Here is a 6,000-nt window from a genome sequence, read left to right as displayed (position 1 = left end):
GTTTAGGCTATATCACTGTTACAATATTTGTGCTTAATGGTTCTTAATACATTATGTATGTATTAATCAACAATATAAAAAAAAACTATGTTAAAAGAACATTAAAATTACAAAGTCCAGCAGCAAAAGTTAGGAAATGCTGAAATTAAGGTTGCCTGTTCAAGGGTGTCAAGGGACTCCACCAATCTGGGGAAGCAGGTAGCTAAGGAGAACTGAGGTAATGACTCAAGGCAACATTTTCCCTCCAAAATAAGGAGAATTTATGGCACTTTAAAAGTGTGGGAAGCCCCCAAATCTGAAGGTGCTTTGCTATTCATATTAAATATGAATATTGGATAATTAAACAGAAAATGGTAGTCTGAGGAGATGTCACATAACTGATTGATATGTAGAGTGAAGGAGCACAATCTGAGGGGACTTTATATTGAAATTTAATCATTGGGGGGATTTGATTAATGTTTGGTAATTACTTAGAGAAAAGCACATTGGGATTTTCTACCAATATTCGAGAATTAGACAAAAATGGCAAAACCTGAGGGGAAAATTGAGATTTTTCCATCAATATTAGATGGGGGAGAGAGAGAGGGTAAAATCCCAGGGGATTTATATTAATAACGTATTAATTTAAATTAATAGTATATTTCTATTAATGCTTTTCGGCCTTTGTCACATAGTGTGTCTTATATTTGGACCTTGGCAGGCTAAAAGATATGTCAACTAAGGGCAATTGTTTCCCTCTAAAACCAGAAGTTGAAAAGTGGTAAAATATGAGGAGACTTTACATCAGTTTGATAATTAGAGAAAGTGAGGATTTGCTCCCAATCAAACATTTGCACAGGCAGCCAGGAGCACTGGGCAATATGGCTTTGACAGGAGAAGGGTAGGGAGGATGGAGCAAGAAAACAGTTGGGAGGGGACAGCAGCATGTAAAGGGCCATTGTTTGGCAGTTGGGAGATGAGGCCAAAAAGTTCCGTGACAGTTGGGAGAGGGCAGCAATGAGGGAGCAGCAGCAACAACAGTCAAGATGTTTGTATGCCAATGCAAGGAACCTGGGTAACAAAATGGAGGAACTAGAGTTACTGGTGCAGGAAGTGAAACCGGATATTATAGGGATAACAGAAACATGATGGACTAGTAGTCATGACTGGAGTACAGAGATTGAAGAGTATGTGCTGTTCAGGAAAGACAGAAATGAAGGCAAAGGTGGTGGAGTAGCATTGTATGCTAACGATGAGGTAGATTGTAAAGAAATTAGAAGTGATGGAATGGATAAGAAAGTTAGTTTGGGCCAAAATCACTTTGGGGAAGAAAGCTACTAGAGGTTCCCCTGAGATCGTACTTGGGGTGTGTTACAGACCCCAGGATCTGATTCAGATATAGAGAGAGACCTCCTTAATTGTTTTAATTAAATAAATACTACTGGGCATTGTGTGATTATGGAAGACTTTAACTTCCAGAACTAGATTGAAGGACAAGTGCTACTAATAATAGTAGGGCCCAGGTTTTCCTGGTTGTGATAACTGACCATTTTTTTCACCAAATAATTGCTGAACCCACAAGAGGTGATGCCATTTTTAATTTGGTATTGGTGAGTACTGAGGATCTCAAAGAAGAACTGGTAGTAGAGGACAACCTGGGTTTGAGTGATCATGAGCTAATTCAGTTTAAACTAAAAGGAAGGATAAACAAAAATAGAACTGCAAGTAGGGTCCTTGATTTCAAAAGGGCAACCCTTAAAAATTAAGCTAATTAGTTAGGGAAGTGGGCTGGACTGAAGAACTCAAAGATCTGAATGTGGAGAAGGCTTAGAATTAATTTCTGCAACTTTCACTTAAAGTATCTGAAGCTGGCACCCCATGCAAGGGGGAAAATTCATAGGGAAAAGTTGCAGACCAACCTGGATTAGCAAGCATCTCAAGCAGGTGATTAAGAGAAAGCAGAAAGCCTACAAGAAATGGAAGATGGGATTGATCAGCAAAGAAAGCTACCTCTGGGAGGTCAGAAAGTGTAGGGATAAAGTGAGAACTGCTGAAAGCCAGTCAGAGCTGGACCTTGCAAATGGAATTAAAACCAATAGTAAAAAGGTTCTATAGCCATAAAAAGAAAAAGAAAACAAGGAAAGAAGATGTGGGAGGGCTGAACACTAAGGATGGGTGGAAATTAAGGATAATCTAGGCATGGCCCAACAACCCAAACAAATGCTTTGCCTCAGGTTTTAATGAAGCTAATGAAGAACTTGGGGGTAGTGACAGGATTGCTAATGGAATAAGGATATAGAAGTAAAAATTATCACATCCGAGGTGGAAGTCGGACTCAAACAGCTTAATGGGACTAAATCAAGGGGCCCGTATAATTGCCATCCAAGAATATTAAAGGAACTGACACATGAAATTACAAGCCCAATAGCAAGGATTTGTAATGAACCTATAAACCCGGGGGTGGTACCCTATGACTGGAGAATTGCAAATATAGTATCTATTTTTAAGAAAGGGAAAAAAAGGTGATCCGGGAAACAACAGGCCTGTTAGTTTGACCTCAGTTGTATGCAAGGTCTTGGAACAAATTTTGAAAGAGAAAGTAGTTAAACACATAGAGCTTAAAGGTAGTTGGGATAAACCACAACATGGTTTTACAAAGGGTAGATCATGCCAGACTGACCTGATCTCTTTCTTTGAGAAGATAACTGATTTTTTTAGACAAAGGAGATGCAATAGATTTAATCTACCTGGATTTCAGTAAGGCGTTGATATAGTTCCACATGGGAAATTATTAGTTAAATTGGAGAAGATGGGGATTACTATGAGAACTGAAAGGTGGATAAGGAACTGGTTAAAGGGGAGACTACAGTGGGTCATACTGAAAGGTGAACTGGGAGGCTGGAGGGAGGTTACTAGTGGAGTTCCTATGGGATTGGTCTTGGGACCAATCTTATTTAACATTTTTATTACTGACCTTGACACAAAAATTGGGAGTGAGCTAATAAAATTTGCAGATGACTCAAGATTGAGAGGTATTACCAATAAGGAGGAGAACCAGAATATCATACAAGAAGATCTGGATGATCTTGAAAATGGGAGTAAAAGAAATGGGATGGAATTTAATAGTACAAAGTCATGCATTTAGGGACTAACAACAAGAATTTTTACTATAAACGGGAAACATATCAGCTGGAAGTGACAGAAGAGGAGAAAGACCTAGTTGTGTTGGTTGATCACATGATGACTATGAGCCACCAATGTGATGTGGCCATGAAAAAGCTAATGAGGTGCTAGAATGCATCAGGTGAGGTATTTGCAGTAGAGACAGGGAAGTACCATCATACAAGGCACTGGTGAGACATTATCTGGAATACTGTGTGCAGTTCTGGTCTCTCATGTTTAAGAAAGATGAATTCAAACTGGAACAGGTGCAGAGAATGGCTACTAGGCTGATCCGAGGAATGGAAAATCTATCTTATGAGACGAGACTCAAAGAGTTTAACCTAACCAAAAGAAGGCTGAGGGGAGATATGATTGCTCTCTATAAATACATCAGAGGGATAAATACCAGGGAGAGAGAGAAGTTACAGTAGAAACTCAGGGTTACGAACACCTCGGGAACAGAGGTTGTTCATAACTCTGAACAAAACATTATGGTTGTTTTTTCAAAAGTCTACAACTGAACATTGACTTATTACAGCTTTGAAAATTTATTATGCAGAAGAAAAATGCTGCCTTAACCATCTTAATTTAAATGAAACAAGCACAGAAAGAGTTTACTTGTCAAATCTTTCTTTTAAACTTTCCCTTTTTTTTTTTTTTTTTGGTAGTTTACATTTAACACAGTACTGTACTGTACAGTATTAGCTTCTTTTTTGGGTCTCTGCTGCTTGATTGCATACTTCCAGTTCCAAATGAGCTGAGTGGTTGACTGGTCAGTTCATAACTCTGGTGTTCGTAACTCTGAGGTTCTAGTGTATTTAAGTTGAGCACCAGTGTGGACACAAGAACAAATGGATATAAACTGGCCATTAACGAGTTTTGGCTTTCACTTTTCTTTAAGTGAAGCTTTCTAACCATCAGAGGAGTGAAGTTCTGGAACAGCCTTCCAGAGGGAACAGTGGGGGCAAAAAAATCTAACTGGCTTCAATACTGAGACTGATAAATTGGAGGAGGAATTGGTATGATGAGACTGCCTACAATGACATGTAGGCAATCTGCAACTGCTAGCAGCAAATATCCCCAATGGCCAGAATGGGAGGGCTCTAAGTTACTATGGAGAATTCTTTCCCAGGTGTCTGATTGGTGGATCTTACCCACATGCTCAGGGTCTAACTGATCATCATATTTGGGGTTGGGAAGGAATTTTCCTCCGGATCAGATTGGCAGAGACCCTGGGGTTTTGTTTTTGTTTTTTGCCTTCCTCTGCAGCATGGGGCATGGGTCACTTGCTGGTTTAAACTAGTGTAAATGGTGAATTCTCTGTAACTTGAAGTCTTTAAACCCTGATTTGAGGCCTTCAGTAATTCAGCCAGAGGTTAAGGTTCTATTACAGGAGCAGCTGGGGGAGGTTTGTGGCCTACAATGTACAGGAAGTCAGACTAGATGATCACGATGGTCCCTTCTGGCCTTAAAGTCTATGAGGGGTTTTTCTATCAATATTCAAAAATTAGAGAGAAATGGCAAAATCTGAGGGGAAAATTAAGATTTTCCAACAATCATTGATAATTAGAGGAAAAAGGGATGAAATCACTCTCCTCCTAATCTCCCATGTCCCCATGGAGATTGCAATCAATAGCTAGACAGTCCCTGCCCCATCCCCTGCCACCGTGGCTTGACCCTGTCATTGATATGGGCAACAAGGAGTCCTGTGCTTTGAGAGAGGTTTATTTGGGGAATGCATTGTACAATCATAGAAATGTAGGGCTGGAAGGGACCTTAAAAGTTCCGGAGAATTCTATGGCAGTTGGGAGGGGATATCAGAGGGGGATGGGTGAGTGAATGGCAGGTGGAGGTGGGGAGCTGGGTTGGGTTGTTGGGGTCTGGGGAGCAGCTGGGATGGGTTAAATTGGGGCCGGGCAGACTCATCAGGGCTTCTCTACACTTGAAAGTTAATTGGGATTAAGACAGGGAGTGATTTGAAAGACTATTCCAGAATAACTCTTTATGTGGACACTGTTATGCCAGAGAAGAGTGCCTCCTTGTTCCTGTTTAGCTTAAGCCATTTTCAAAGGGTACATCTACACTACAGGGGGGAGTCGATTTAAGATACGCAAATTCAGCTACGTGAATAGCGTAGCTGAATTCGACGTATCACAGCCGACTTACCCCGTTGTGAGGACGGCGGCAAAATCGACTTCTGCGGCTTTTTGTCAGCGGCGCTTACTACCACCTCCGCTGGTGGAATTAGAGCGCCGATTCGGGGATCGATTGTCGCGTCCCGACGGGACGCGATAAATCGATCCCCGAGAGGTCGATTTCTACCCGCCGATTCAGGCGGGTAGTATAGACCAGACCAAAGATGGATTGGACTATACAGGATCAAGGTACCCTTTTTCTGGAATAAGAGTTTCCACATATGAAAGTATTCTGGAATAACTCCTTGGGTAGCCAATCCCTCCTCAGGGACTCCTGCTTTCCCTTTCTCTTCCTGTGACCCTGCCTTGAAGATAAGAGAAAAAGTTGATCCTTAGGGAGTTTAAGCCCCTCTGCCCCCATTTTGGGATAATTAAATCAGGGAAACAGTTTCCCTCAAAAATGAAGGGGATTTTATCTCCTTCACTAATTAGAGAGGGAAAACGTGAATTTTGAGATTTTTCTATCAATATTTAATAATTAGACAATGAGGGAAATTTGAGGGGATTTTCGGATCAATATTTCATTATGAGGAAAAAACATCAAAGTCTAGGGGATTTATATCACTATTCAGAAATTAGAAAGGAAAAGTTAATACCCAAGTGAGCAGCAATTGCTCAAGCCAAGCTCCCAGATTACAAGGGGGGCATCCGCAGCATCTGATGT

The sequence above is a fragment of the Terrapene carolina genome, unplaced genomic scaffold (assembly GCF_002925995.2).
Source record: "Terrapene carolina triunguis isolate 2854851 unplaced genomic scaffold, T_m_triunguis-2.0 Scaffold926, whole genome shotgun sequence".
Taxonomy (NCBI): domain Eukaryota; kingdom Metazoa; phylum Chordata; order Testudines; family Emydidae; genus Terrapene; species Terrapene triunguis.
This window is presented reverse-complemented; position numbering follows the sequence as displayed.